This window comes from Artibeus jamaicensis, unplaced genomic scaffold, assembly GCF_021234435.1.
Source record: "Artibeus jamaicensis isolate MK-2021 breed Jamaican fruit bat unplaced genomic scaffold, CSHL_Jam_final contig_452, whole genome shotgun sequence".
Lineage (NCBI taxonomy): Eukaryota > Metazoa > Chordata > Mammalia > Chiroptera > Phyllostomidae > Artibeus > Artibeus jamaicensis.
In genome coordinates this window covers 5,886,339-5,901,571 of record NW_026521837.1, presented here as the reverse complement: position 1 = coordinate 5,901,571, position 15,233 = coordinate 5,886,339, and the positions used below count along the sequence as shown (strand labels likewise).

At 39.6% G+C, this 15,233-nt stretch overlaps 1 protein-coding gene across 2 annotated transcripts in view; it reads left to right on the top strand.

Annotated features, from left to right (window-relative positions):
- Positions 1–668: 668 nt before the first annotated feature.
- LOC119040114 (broad substrate specificity ATP-binding cassette transporter ABCG2-like) overlaps positions 669–15,233 on the top strand; it is an 87,941-nt gene continuing 73,376 nt past the window's right edge. Inside the window, exon 1 of one of the 2 annotated variants that reach the window (XM_053666376.1) lies at positions 669–1,005. The gene's annotated coding sequence lies outside the window, so the exon portion shown is untranslated. Of the gene's footprint in view, positions 1,006–1,099; positions 1,295–15,233 lie in introns of those variants that run through there. The other variant, XM_053666377.1, reaches the window with a different exon arrangement.

Below are 15,233 nucleotides of genomic sequence, written 5' to 3'. Positions count from 1 at the left end.
ATGTGTAATCCATTTTCCTATCTAAGTCTCCTGGCTAAAATTTTTTGTATAAGGTGAAGAATTAACAGTAATTCTTTGTGTTGCATTAAACAATTTAACTGATATAATTTTTGTTTTTAAATGCAAACCAGGAACTATCTAGATGCAAGGACTAACTTCTGAGAGGAGATGCAGCAGATGAATTTCGGTATAGCTATACACACTCAAATAGCCTGAAAACCAACAGCTTCTCCTGAAACTGCACAATCCCTTTCCAACTTTTCCATATAAACACGTCGTGTTTATTACAGGAATGTGAGGAACGCATTTAAAGTGTTCCCAGTGATATTTTCATTCAAAAAGTTTTGTCTCCATTCTCCTTACCCCGCCCTGCTCCCCAAGATTTAATTCCTGGTTTCCTTGGCCCTGGGCATCATTAACCTAATTTCTCAGAAGCTCATCAACAGAGTGTGCCTACTTGCTCTGGATGGGCTACGTGTAAAACTGGGGGGGAAAAAAAAGCCTGGGTGTCAGCGTTCCCTGGTGCTTGGGGTCACCAGAAGTGACAAAATCCATTCAGGCCAGAGGAAGTATTGATCCTCTGGGTTGAGGTCCAGTGATTACCAGGGCTCATTGTCAACCGTCCATTTCTACAAGCCTAGACACAGAGTGTCTACAAGCCTTGGAAGCTCTGGGACAGTCGTGTCCGAGACCCGGGCTCCAACCAGGGCGGCGGCGTGTCCAGTGAGGTACTCGGTATCTGCACCACTCCGAGCTAAGGCTCCGCCCCCCAGAACCCGCGAGGCCTTCCGCCCTCCGAGGACCCCAGACCGCCAGGGCGAGAGGGAGGGGCCGCCGCCCAGCGCTGTCCCCGCCCGCAGCCCAGGGCGTGCAATAAGAAGCGGGTGTCAGCGCGGCCTGTGCTCGCTTCCTTGCAGCCCCAGTTCGCCCCTCGGTGCCCCTCGCTCCGGACCTTGACTGTGGCTGCGACCTCAGGCCCGCGCCTTCCAGGTTTTCTCTTGTCGCGTGAGTGCTGGGCTCGCGGGGAGTGCGTGGCTACGGGTGGGTGGGCTCTCGGTGGGGCTGTAGGCGTGGATTCGGGAAAGTTGCCTCCTGCCTTGCTTTTTCGCGGGAGGGAATGTGTCCTGGGTCAGGGATACAGACCGAGTCCAGGTGGCAGAAGGAAACAGGGAGTCCGGGATCCTCTGCTAGAGATTGGGAAGACGCAGGAAGAAGGCAGCCTGGAAAGGAACCACAGAGATTGTGGAAAAGGTTTGGAAAGCGCAGTACTGTCAACTAAGAGACATTCGAACAGGTAGAGAATTTTTGGTGAGTTCATTTGAGCCAAACTGACGAAGATTGCCAGGAAGCAGTATCTAAACGGATTGAGAAGTGCTCCAGAGACGAGCAGTTTAGCACCTTATTTTATACATTATAATAAAAAAGGAGCTGTAAGGGGGGGGGCGGAACATGAAATCCATTGGTGATAGATTAGGGAGGTGGGAGAAAGCAAAGATGGAGGGACCGCTTAGACTGGATAAAAGGTAAAATGGTAGACACATATTTATTTTTCATAGGTGGGTTAGGGATAGTTAAAACAGTGAACAATTAACATGATAACAATAATAATGAGGGGATTTGTAGTCTTAGCTCTGGTGTAGTGGTTGTGCCCAAGCAGTGTGGAAAAAGAGACATTACTTGACATTCCAAAGTTATATTATCATAGATGCAAAAAAACAAAAACAAAAACAAAAACAAACCACCAGACAAGTTCAGTTAAAGTAAAGATTGACCTTCATTAGGGAAAAATACAGTCCTAGGATATGACTACTCACCATAAACTGATTTCAGTTAAAGATTTCATTTCAGACCATCCTTTGTGGTTACTTTAGGACTTCAACTTTGTAAAGTTGCCTCAGTGGCTTCCCTTGAGCTTGTCAGATTAATATGTGGCCTCTTTCCTTCCACACGGCCCCCTTTTGGTCATAACTCAATCCAAAGGATGGATGCATTGATGATCAATGGTTTGGCTGGTCCCACTGTGCTAGGAAGGCTCGCTCATTCCTAGGAAGTCTCGGAGTCGGTCTTTGTTTTGCTGAACAGGGTGGACTGCTGGGAATGGGGCGAGACCTTAACCTTAGATGTCATTTAAGGTTGAATTGCAGTTATTTATTTTTTTTAAAGCAGGTGAATGTGAGACAGTCAGATCCTATATGTCCTTGTTAAAAATATTCTGGATCATTTCTCATTTTTTTCTTGAGCTACCATAATCTGGGTCTTTTTGCCATTTGCCTGAAGTTTTTGTTTTTCTGCATCTAGTGTAACATGTACATATCAGGAACAGTATTAAACCAGTAACACTGATTAGGACCAGAAAGTGTTTAATACCAGACAAGGAAGAGTCTGAGGGGAACAAGCATCCCAGCCAAACAAACAAAAAAACCTATTTACATGTATCATTGTAATTTTTTATTAAGCTAATAGCATGTTTTCCTCCTTCATTCATTGTTATTTGTACCTTATGATACATTTGGCCATATGAATTAAGACTTTCTACTATTTCATCTAGAAGCTCTAATTTTTCTTCTGGCCAATTAGTTTCTGTAGAAATGACTTCATGGGGAGATTAAGTTCAATTTCCCAATATATTGGATATCCAGTATTAATAGTATCACAAGTTTTATTAACCTCAAAAAAAGTTATTTGCCCTGTAATTTCAGTATTATACCATATTCCAGTGGCATTTAACATAAACTTGGTGTTATTACAATAAAAGTCACTTAGTATAACAGAAGAATTCTCTAACCTTTCCCATCCAAAATGTCCCTTTCCCACATACCATATATTGCTGTTTGTTGGGGTATATATGATAGGCTAGGATAGACTGGGGGCATAACCATTCACCTTTCTGATTTTCACAATTAGATAGTCAAATGGGTTCCCATTGTTTATTATTTTTAAATATGGTCCATCCACTTCCCATTGGAAGTATTTTAGTGTTGTCGAGGGTGGTCCCTATTGTAGCCAGTTGAACTACTAAGAATTTATGCTTCGGATCTAACTGAGGTGCCTGGGTGTTTAAGACACAACATTTCCCATCCAAAATCTTTCAAAATCCAGGTGATCCATATGAATCCCACCAATGTCTTGCCTGGGCTTCTGCGCTCATTGTATGTGAGTGCAGCTACCGTTTCATAGCTACTTCAGATTCCATTGGCATTAACACGGACCATTGGCCCTGTTAGGCCCTACTGAGTTAGGGGGCAGGCATGTTCTTATTGTTGGGTTTGTGCATGAGTTTTTATAGTCTATCGAGTCTGTTCTATCCATTGAGCTAAGGCCTTATTGTTTTTCCATGCTGCTTCTCACCTGTTTCCTTCCTCTTGAAACAGCATTTCCACTACATGGCCTATTTTAGATCAAGTCTTTTTCTAATGAAGGATTTTCTCCATTAACTGCAAGTTCAGCTTGTCTCAGAACACCAAGGCTAGCCCCAAGTCCTCCAAATATCCTCCTTTTATTTCTTTTAGAGGGCCAATATTGTTGGGTCCACCAGGAATGTTGTTGCCATTGGGTAGCTATTGCTAGATACTGAATGAACTCAAAATGTCGAGTTTCTTGTGCCATAGTTAGATGGGTAGAGGTAACTCCCAAATTAGCTAAAGTTTCAGTATTCCATAGGGCTTCATGTGGAATGCCCTATGCAAAAGCATAGGAGGGTCGGGTATTTATAGAGATATCTATCCACCAAGTAATCCCAATAATTTTTTAAAAGGGGGGCCCATTGATTTTTTTTCTTGTTTTATGGACAGCCAGTCACAAGAGCATGGCTGACAAGTCTGAGGACAAGATATACTGTGACAGGGCAGGTCACTGCAAGCCCTTTCCCATCACATCCAAGTATTTTTCTTAGCTTTTCATCATCCGTTGCTATAGCTATACAATACTCATCTCGATTGGACCTATATATAATTGTACTAGGGGAATTATCAGGGAGGTGTTCTTGGAGGTATTTTCCCAAGATGATTTTTTATAAGAGATATATCCAGAAAAAATTGTACTAAAACTTATATTGATAGAAAACCACTGTGTGGCCAACAAAGCATTAACTTCATTATCATAACTGATAATCAGAATATCACTGTCTAGTAGATAGGAAAGATTAGCAGGTACCCAAGTTAAAAGTTTTCATATCTAATAAGAGAGGGGTTTGGGGGAGATAGATATTATTTCCATTAGAAAGCCATAAGGAGGATAATAACAAAGAAAATAATTTTATGTACATTCATTCAATAGCAGCATCAATTTGGGAACATACAGGCCTGTTGATGTCTTGGGATGTCTGTCTGCCTTCATTGTTGGTGGCTTTTCATCCTTGAAAAGTCTTTCATGGAGGCCAGTATCAGGGACAGGGGCAAATGTCCATTTGCATTTAGGCCCCTGATAAGGTCCTTTCCAACAATGTTGGAGAGTCTTCAATGTCTTTTCTTTTTTCTTTTTTTTTTAAATTTATTTATTTATTTTTAGAGGGGAAGGGAAGGAGAGAAGGAGAGAAACATCAGTGTATGGTTGCCTCTCATGAGTCCCCTGCTGGGAACTGGCGTGCAACCCAGCATGTGCCCTGACTGGGAGTTGAACCTCGATCATGTGGTTCGCAGGCCCATGCTCAATCCACTGAGCTACACCAGCCAGGGCTCAATGTCTTTTCTAATGGACAAAAATCTCCTGGTTGTACATTGTGGTCTTTGAAAGTCTTCATCTCCTAGGAGCATACTGTGAAATGTTACTAATTTATTAGTCCCTATAAGCTGGTTAATGAGCCCGTGATAACAATGCAGACTGTCTCCTTTTAGTACAGTTGATTTATATGTCCCTTCATCTAGATTCATAGGGAGACTGGTGACTGTTTCATAAGGAGTAAGGCTCTGTTTATCATAAATTTCAGGTTGAGGAGTACTGTAAGGGGAGCTTTATATAGGCCAAGGGAGATTAAAAGCTTCTGAAAATTTACCTAGTTGAGGTACAGTTGTATCATTTGTATGTTCTACCAATCCAGAGAACTAGGGGTGATAGGCACAATGAAAACACTGTAGAATAGGCAAATGGATCGCATTGTTTGTCTAGTAAAGGAGTCCCTCAACTCAGAGGGAATTCCCCAATTTGGGAATGAATTTTTTAAATTAATATACCTAAGGCTGTTGCTCTCCTGCAAGGGAATACAAAATCATAACTAATATTTTTTTGTATTTTTGAGATGGTGGCATTTGTATAAAATCCAATTATCATATCTGGATCTAAATGAAGTGGGAAATGTCCTTAGGACCCATGGAATTGTTTTCCTGGGTTCTATTTTGGACAGATAAAACATTTGCTGTATACTTTATGAGCTACAGTAGGAGAAGGTTTCCAGTAATATTGTTTACTCCATGAAATTATCTTTTAGAACTAATTTTAGCTCATGTATATGTTAAAGTATAGTATACAGTATACAGTATAGGTATTTAAGCTCCTATAGGTAAGATTGCTTTCTGATTGGGTCCAAGCTATAACTTTTTGCCTGGGACAAAGTTTCCCCCATTTATTTGCATGTTCTCTTTTCTTTGTAGTTGTCCATTGCAACTGTGATAGAGAGTTTTTAGTGATTTAATGGGAAACAAGGAACATTCTCAGGTCTGGATAATTTGAGTGTTTAATGCTGCCTGTCTAGCTGCATTAAATTCCCTTTTGCTTCCATGGTGGCAGCTTTACAAAGCCCTGGACTTTTGATAAGTGCCAGTTGTTTCAATTTTTGTATGATATCTAATAATTTTGCAGTCTACTTTCCATTCTTCATGGGCTGCCCTGAGAAAATTAAGAAGCCTCGTGGCTTCCACAACATTCCAAAGTGAGGAGCTATACCCTTGACATTGTGTAGTGACTGTCAGTGTAAATACTGGCTACTTGATCTTTGGCCAGTTGACAAGTCTGAGTTAAAAAATTAATTGGGCTTGTTGGGCAGATCTTCTATAGATAAATAAGAACTTTGTTATGTGCACCATAGAAGTTATTGCATATACAGCTTGATAACATTCCTGTTTATTTTTCAAAGATCCATCTGTAAACCAACTTAAGTCAGCATTATCAAGGAGTTTCCTCTAAACCATTCCTAGGAACAAGGAAGTGGTCAGGTCAATTTGATTTTAGCATTAGAGGCTGGGCCATTAATAAAAATTTGGAATCCAGTTGTGACAATGTCCAGTCAATCCCAGGAATCCTCTAAATTGCTTTTTTATTTTTGGAATAGGAAAAATAGGATACCTTTGAGTCTCTCAGGGTTAATTAGTAGCCCATCCTTATACATTAGATAACCAAAGTATTTTACCTGGGGTAAACAGAATCAGAGCTTGTCCTTTGATATTCTATCATGTTCTTTTGGGAGTCTAGTAATTTCCTAGAATATAAACTAAATTATTCACATACTGGTTAGAGTGGGATCTCTAGGAAATTTAAATTATCTTAATCAGGTTTTGTTATCTAAGACAATAGGTGGGAGTCTCCTGTATATACCTGGGATGTTATTGTTCAAGTAAAATTGTAATCTTCCCAGGGGAAAACAAAGTGGTATACAAACAGAATATAGTTGTTCTTCTTCCTATTATTATTTTGCTAAAGCTTCCCATGCAAATTCAAACATCTCAAATAGGCCTAATTAGTTAAAAACAAACTTTTAAAAAGAGAGAGAATAGATCCTTGAACTATTCCAGGGCCTATTGGAACAACTCAAAATCATTTCTCAGTTAAAAAGTCTCTTAAAATTTAAAGTTTGGGAAGGTTTGTAAAACAAACTTAACCAAAAGCCCATAACATAAACCTTTTTTGTAAATCTGGATAAAATAAAACATTATGGTAATAAGTTTAAAACATCAATCAGTCTTAAACCACATTTAATATTAAATGCTTTGTCTAGACCACAGGATCCTGCTTAATTTATATAAATATTTAGTTTCTTTAGGCGAATAAAACATTACACCCTTGTAATGCTATCTGGAAGCAGGAAAAACAAAAACACAGTGCATATAATATACAGATGAATACATATTACATCCAAACTGTACACATCAAGACCATACACATTGTCAATGTCACGTCAGAAACATTTGAACCTGTAGTGAATTTTTGGTGAGTTTATTTGAGCCAAACAGATGGCAACTGATTGGAAGCCAAATCTCAGTGGATTGAGAAATAGTCTAGAGAATGGCAGTTTAGCAACTTATTTTATACATTACAATCAAAAGAGTTGGCAGAAGGGGGTTACATGAAATCCTCTGGTGATAAATTAGGGAGGCAGGAGAAAGCTAAAGAGGGAAACCTCACATTGTATAAAACGTAAAATGCTAGACATATACTTTTACATAGGTGGGTATGGCATAGTTAACAGCTAACAATTAACATGTGACAATAATAATGAGGGGATTTGTGGGAGGGTCTGGCGGGCTCCTCTCCTCACGTGTGTAGATGGTTAGAGCCCTGCCTCTGAGTGAGTGCAGGGACCCTGAGATCAGAGCCCTAGAACTGCGAGTGAGGGTGACAGCCCTTGGGATGTCTGTGGCTTGAAAGAGCCGGCGGGTGGTGGGAGTACATTTGGTAGGAAAAAAAAAACTGTTCAATTGTGATGACTAGGTTTTAATTTGTCCAGTTTCATTTAATAGTGGGTATGAAATGCAAACTGAAAATTCTGACTGCTTTTTCAGAAAACAATTCATCAGGGCAACTGATTGTGTCAGTTCCTAAATCTCCTGCCTTTCTCCAAATGTGTGGAACTACGTAGATAAAAACTTATTGAACATGAAAGTTACTACAAGGTGGGAGAAAAGTTTGTTAATATTGGTGCTTTAACAAAAATTAAGAAAGATATTCTTTTTTTTAAATTTTCAGAATGTAGAGTTTGTTCAGAACTTTGTGTGATTTGCTAAAGAGTTATTGAGCTCACTTGTAATTTTTCTGTGGATAGTTTAATTATTAACTTCAAAGAATTTATCAGTTTATTACAGTATTGATGAAAACTGGAAAATTTAGAACTAAACAGAGAAATAGAATACCAAACAAGTTAGGTTGCAAATCTAGCAAACATTTAAAATACACATAATGTTGCCTAGGTTTATTTTATTGGCTAATAGTGTTCATGTAAAAATTCATTTCACTTCAGAAAATAAAGTAGATTCATAGTAACAGATAGTAACAACATAGTTTATTGGTCATCTTTGTTCTGTACCCTGGGCATTCAGCAAGAGCTCCCTTAGGCAACAGTCTTTTGCAGCAAGATGGTATTAAAATACACTTACACTCTGAATCTCTTTCTGCATTTCTTTTTTTAAAAATTATTTTATTGTTGTTCAATTATAGTTGTCTGCATTTTCTCCCCTCCACTCCTGCCCATGCCAGCCAAACCCACCTCCCTCACTTGCTTCCACCCTCCCCCTTGGTTTTGTCCATATGTCCTTCATACTTGTTCCCGAAAACCCTTCCCCCCATTATTCCCTTCCACCTCCCCTCTGGTTTCTGTCAGATTATTCCTAATTTCAGTGTCTCTGGTTATATTTTGCTTGCTTTTTTCTTTTGTTGATTATGTTCCAGTTAAAGGTGAGATCATATGATATTTGTTTTTCACTACCTAGCTTATTTCACTTAGCATAACGCTCTCTAGTTCCATCCATGCTTTCATGAAGGGTAGGAGCTCCTTCTTTCTTTCTGCTGTGTAGTATTTCATTGTGTAAATGTACCATAGTTTTTTGATCCACTCATTTATTGATGGGCACTTAGATTGCTTCCAGCACTTGGCTGTTGTAAATTGTGCTGCTATGAACATTGAGGTGCATAGGTTCTTTTGGATTGGTGTTTCAGGGTTCTTAGAATATAATCCTAGCAGTGGAATTGCTGGGTCATGAGGCAGTTCCATTTTGAGTTTTCTGAGAAAATTCCATATTGTTTTCCATAGTGGCTGCACCAGTCTGCAGTCCCACCAACAGTGCACTAGGGTCCCCTTTTCTCTACAACCTTACCAGCACTTGTTTGTTGATTTGTTTATGATGGCCATTCTGACCAGTGCAAAGTGGTATCTCATTGTGGTTTTAATTTACATCTCTCTGATGGCTAGTGATTCTGAGCATCTCTTCATATGTCTCTGGGCCCTCCATGTATCCTCTGTGGAAAAGTGTCTGTTCAAGTCTTTTGCCCATTGTTTAATTGGGTTTTTTTGTCTTCCTGGAGTGGAGTCATGTGAGTCCTTTATGTATTTTGGAGATCAAACTCTTGTCTGAGGTACCATTGGCAAATATGTTTCCCCATACTGTTGGTTCTCTTTTCATTTTAATGCTGTTTTCTTTAGCCATGCAGAAGCTTTTTAATTTGATGAGGTCCCATTTGTTTATTCTTTTCTTTATATCCCTTGCTTTAGGGAATATATCAGTGAAGATGTTGCTGCTGGAATGTCTGAGATTTTTCTGCCAATGTTTTCCTCTAGGATTTTTATGGTGTCATGACTTATATTTAAGTCTTTTATCCACCTTGAATCTATTTTTGTGTATGGTGTAAGTTGGTCATTGAATTTTATTTTTTTTAATGTAGCTGTTCAGATCTCCCAGTACCATTTGTTGAAGAGGCTATTTTTATTCCGTTTTATGTTTCTACCCTCTTTGTCAAATATTAATTGACCAGAGACTTGGGTTTATTTCTGGACTCTCTATCCTGTTCATTGGTCTATGTGTCTGTTCTTATGCCAGTACCAGGATATTTTGATTACAGTGGCCTTGTAATACAGTTTGGTATCAGGTATTGTGGTCCCTCCTACTTTGTTCTTTCTCAAAATTGCTGCATCTATTAAGGGTCATTTATGATTCCATATAAATTTCTGAAATGTTCTATATCTGTGAAATATATCATTGGTACTTTAATATGGATTGCATTGGATCTATAAATTGCATTGACATTTTGATGATGTTAATTCTTCCAATCCATGAGCATGGTACATGCTTCCATTTGTTTGTGTCTTCCTTAATTTCTTTCTTCAGTGTTGTGTAGTTTTCTAAGTATAGGTCTTTTAGCTCCTTGGTTAGGTTTATTCCTAGGTACTTTATTTTTCTTGTTGCTATATCAAATGGGATTTTCTTCCTTATTTCTGTTTCTGATATTTTATTGTTGGTGTGGAAAAATACCTTTGATTTCTGAATATTGACTTTGTATCCCACTGTTTTGCTGAATTCACTTATCAGGTTGAGTAATTTTTTGGTGCAGCCTATAGGATTTTCTATGTACACTATCATGTCCTCTGCAAACAATGACAGTTTTTCTTCCTCCTTTCCAATTTGGATGCCTTTTATTTTTTTTTATTGTCTGATTGCTGTGGCTAGGACTTCCAGTACTCTGTTGAAATGGAGTGGGGAAAGCAGATATCCTTTTCTTGTTTCTAATCTTTGTGGGAGAGCTCTAAGTTTTTGTCCATTGAGTATGTTGTTGGCTGTAGGTCTTTCATATATGGCCTTTATTATGTTGAGGAATGCTCCCTCTATTCCCACTTTGCTAAGTGTTTCTCTCATAAATGGGTGCTGTACCTTATCAAAAGACCCCCATTTGATCTAGGGCATTGTTCAATACCACAATATCTTTGTTGATATTTTGTTTGGAAGATCTGCACATTTTCGACCAGTGGGGTGTTAAAATGCCCTACCATAATTATGTTGTTGTCAATATCTTCTTGAAGCCCTCAAGATTTCTTTATGTATTTGGGTGCTTCTATGTTGTGTGCCTCTATATTTACTATGTTTATGTCTTCTTGGTGGATTCTTCCCTTGAGCATTAGGAAGTGACCTTCTGGGTATCTTTTTATGGCTCTTTTTTTGAAATCTATTTTGTCTGATATGAGTATTGCTACCCTGGCTTTTTTTGGTCCATTTGCTTGGAATATTAGTTTCCAGCCCTTCACTTTCCGTCTGTGTAGGTCTTTTGTTCTGAGGTGAATGTCTTGGAGGCAGCGTATGTGTGGGTGATGTTTTTTAATCTATTCAGCTCTTCTATTTCTTTTGATTGGGGCATTTAATCAATTTACATATAAGGTTATTATTAATAGGTACTTACTCATTGCCATTTTTTCCGTACCTGTGTTCCTCTCTCTCTCACTGTTTTTCTTCCTGTTCTTAAAGCAGACCCTTTAGCATTTCTTGCAGAGCTGGTTTGGAGGAGGTATAATCTTTGAGGCTTCTTATGTCTGGAAAGCTCCTTATTTGGCCTTCCATTTTAAATGAGAGCCTTGCTGGATAGACTAGTCTTAGTTGCACACCTTTGGTTTTCATTACTTGGAGTATTTCTTGCCATTCCCTTCTGGCTTGGAGGGTTTCCACTGAGAAGTCAGCTGCTGGTCTTATCAGGGCTGCCTTGTACATTACTTCCTGTTTCTTCCTTGCTGCCTTTAAGATTCTCTCTTTGTCTTGGAATTTTGCCATTTTAATTATGATGTGTCTTGAAGTGGGCTCTTTGGGTTCCTCTTGATTGGGACTCTCTGTGTGTCCTGGAGTTTTGTTGACTTTTTCTCTCATCAAATTAGAGAAGTTTTCCATCATTACTTTTTCAAACAGGTTTTCTATCCCTTGTTCTTTTTCTCCTTCTGGTTTCCCTATTATATGGATATTATTACATTTCCCGTTGTCCTGCATTTCCCTTAACCCCTTTTTGTTCTTTCTGAGTCTCTTTTCCTTTCCTTGCTCTTTCTGAATGTTTCTTTCTACCTTGTCCTCCAACTCACTGATCCGGTCCTCTGCTTCATCTAGTCTGTTTTCAATTCCTTCTACTGTGTTCTTCAGATCAGAAATTGTATTCTTCATTTCCTCTTGGCCCTTGCTGATAGTTTCTATGTCCTTTTTCACATTGATATGGTTTGTAGTGAGTTCATCATAGTTTCCATGTAGTTTTTGGTAGTTCTCAGTGAGCTCATTGAGCTTCTTTATTACATTACTTTGAACTCAATATCTGATAATTGAGTTGCTTCTGTTTCATTTAGCATTCTTTTGAGGCCTCCTCCTTTACTTTAATTTGGAGATTGTTTCTTTGTCTTCCCATTGTTTGTGAGACTCTTCTTGTTAGCCTCTGCTTCTTAAATTGATCTGTTCTGACTCCCTGGGTTTATGGTGTGAATTTCTATGATAGAAGACCTGTGATATTCAGTGTGCAGTCTCCTTGATCTCCTGAGCTTGCTGGTCTTGGGCTGTCATTTAAGTTGGCTTTCTGTATGTCTTTGGGTTTTGACTGTTGTTGGGTCTTTCTTTGGTGGGTCTTTCCCTCCAGCTGGTTAACTGAGAGTCACTCCGTCCACCATGTCATGTATTTTGTTGTGCAGGTGTGGACAGGTTCTGTTGAAGCTGGTTATTCTGTGTGTACAGGGTTTTGAGGCTGCTCTCTCACTCATGTTTAGTTGTTTGTTCCAGGTAATTTCTCCACCACTTAGTTGTATTTCCAAATTGGTCCTGGTTGAGGTTAGTGTGGCTTACACTCCCTTCTTCACCTTCTGTTTCTATCTGTTGGTGGTTTCATTGTTGATGGGTTTCCTTTTCCAGCAGGTATCCTGGTGTTCACAGATCCTACCTACTCTTTTTTGTGATCAATTGGAGGGGGGAGGCAAAATGGTTTAATACAGTGGGAGTGTATTCTATGGTATTTATAGTACCAACCTGTAGAGAAGAGATAGGAAATCCTTTGGATATGTATAGGGTCAACTGTGATATTTCACCTAACTAGCCACTTTTTAGAAAGGGTAGCAAAAAATAAGACTTGTTTAGTGGGGAAGAATTGCAAGTTGGATCTAGAAAGCAGTGAGCTTGTGGGAGGTCAGATTTTGAAATAAAGTGAGAGTAAAGGATAGGAAATTGGTGTAGTGTGTGAGAGAATAGAGGTCACTACAACAGTAATAAAGTCCTAGAAACAATAAAGTGAGCTAAGATCCAAGAGGAGTGCTGTGTAGTATTTACAATTGTATGGAACAGCAATTATTTACAATAGTAATGGAACAACAATCATATGACAGAATCTATATGATCTGAATAGCAAGAACAGGAAGTACAGGACCTAGAGTAGTGTGCTACTGGAACACAAGTGAAGTGGAAGACAGAAAATTAACAATACACTACAAAAGAGGGAACAGGGAAACCAGTCAAACAATGCAATTTAACAAACCAAGGGAAGAAGACTAAACAGAAAGAAGAGAAATAAAAAAAATACAAATAAAATTAAAGATGTAAAAATAATGAAAAAATAATGGTAATCAAATATACAGTAACTTGCAAGTTCTCTGGAATAGCAAAGTGAAACTTGTCTCATTGTCTCAGTTGTTGGGATGACCCCTCTTTGGGTCTAACTCTGGGCCTTTCACAGCTCTTAGGTTTTATTGACTCACTTGTAGGAATAAAAATTATAAAATTTTAAAAAAAAGGAAGGAAGGAAGGAAGCAGGAATAAAAAAGGAAAGAAAGGAAGAAAGAAGGAATAAAAAAAAGAAAGAAGGAAAGGAAGAAGAAATTTTTTTTAAAAAGAAGAAGCTGCCTGCTGGTTTTAAACTGGTTAAGCCAGTTCTGCTGGGCTTCCTGGCTGCAGCAGGCTGAGGGGGGATTGGTTTTGCTTTTCTCCCTTCTTGAACCACACTCGTCGCAGTTGCCCAGCCTCCAGCCCAGGTCCTCAGTTTGCTGCCAGGCCCCCAGTGCCCTTCTGTGCCCAACCTATGCCTGCAATCCACCAGTTGCGCTGTCCTTGAGGGGCACCAGTTAGGGGCAACTCAAACGCCACCTTCTCGCTCTTTGCTGTCCTAGATGCTAGGGACTCTTTAGTGCCCCTTCAGGGTAGTACAACTCCCTTGGGCTAAGTCTTTCTGGGAATTGCTGACTGCTTGAGCCCTGCTGCTCTCCTCTGTGGGGGTGTCTTGGCCTTCCTCTTAGAGAGTCAGTTGGCCCTGCAGGGTGGGGGCGCCACAGTGGCTGTGGCTGCCGCTGGTGGATATGGGCGTGGCACCTTCTCTGCTACAGCTTCCAAGGCCGTAGGGCTGGGTGCCAGGTGCCTCTGGGCAGTGGGGTCAGGCATGCTCTGTCCCCAGGGCTGCAGGCATGAGCACTTAGCCTCCACTGTGCTTTTCTTTATTAAGCAGCTGAGGCAAGCATAAGTGTTACAAACATATAAATACAACCAAGAGTTACTGTGGGGAGCACATTAGAAACAACATGGACAGATGGAAGGAGCATATGCAGATGAAGTTGCATCTTGGGGGCCATCAGTCTCACAATTCAATGAGGGTAATGTGGGGAAACTACCCAATCCTTAGAGAAGCTTTTCCTGGCATTTACTTCTGAGAGAATGTCTCGTATCTCAGAAGGATGCAGGGGAGACTGGCCATGGCAGTGGGGAAGCATCCTGCATGCCCATCTGGCAGTACACGTGGTGGTGCGTTTTCTAGGGCTGCTTATAATTGTAGTTTTTCTCACTCTTATGTTTATGAAAAACACTTGTTGGATGCTAAAACCCTGTGCTTACACATGATGCTGTCTAATGGTTTGGGGCTTCTTTGGGGATAAATCTAGATTTTGTAGAGGGATAGGTGGACCTCATGTGTTTCAAATTCTCATCAAGTGGGAAAGTTTATTCTGTATTGCTCACTGGGGTTATGGGTTATGGTTGAGAACTTTTACTAAAAAATTAATGAACCTGAATGATCATATCCTATAATATATAGAATATATAGGTCTAAAGGAAGCTAAAATTTATCCCTTAAGAAATAAGTTCCCAGTTTACTCAAGGACGAGATTCAGTAATTGATAAAGTGTCTAGATGACTTTGACCTCACAGATTTTTTTAAAGATTTGATTTATTTATTCTGAGAGAGGGGAAAGGGAGGGAGAAATATAGAGAGAGGAACATTATACATGAGAGAATTATTGATTAGATCAGTTGCCTCTCTCATATGCCTACAAGCTACAACTGGGTGTTGCAACCTAAGCAGGTGCCCAACCCGGAAATGAACTGGCAACCTTTTGCCTCGTGGGAGGATGCCCAACCAGCTGAGCCACACTGGTCAGGGCTGCCTCATAGTTTTTTTTACAACAGTTTTATGAGATATAATTCAGTAATGATATGAATCACCTATTTAAACTACACAATTTGTGCAACCATCAAATTTTCATCATCTTTCCCTTCAAAAATCCATTAGCAGGCCCTGCTGGGTAGCTCAGTTGGTTGGATCATTGTCCC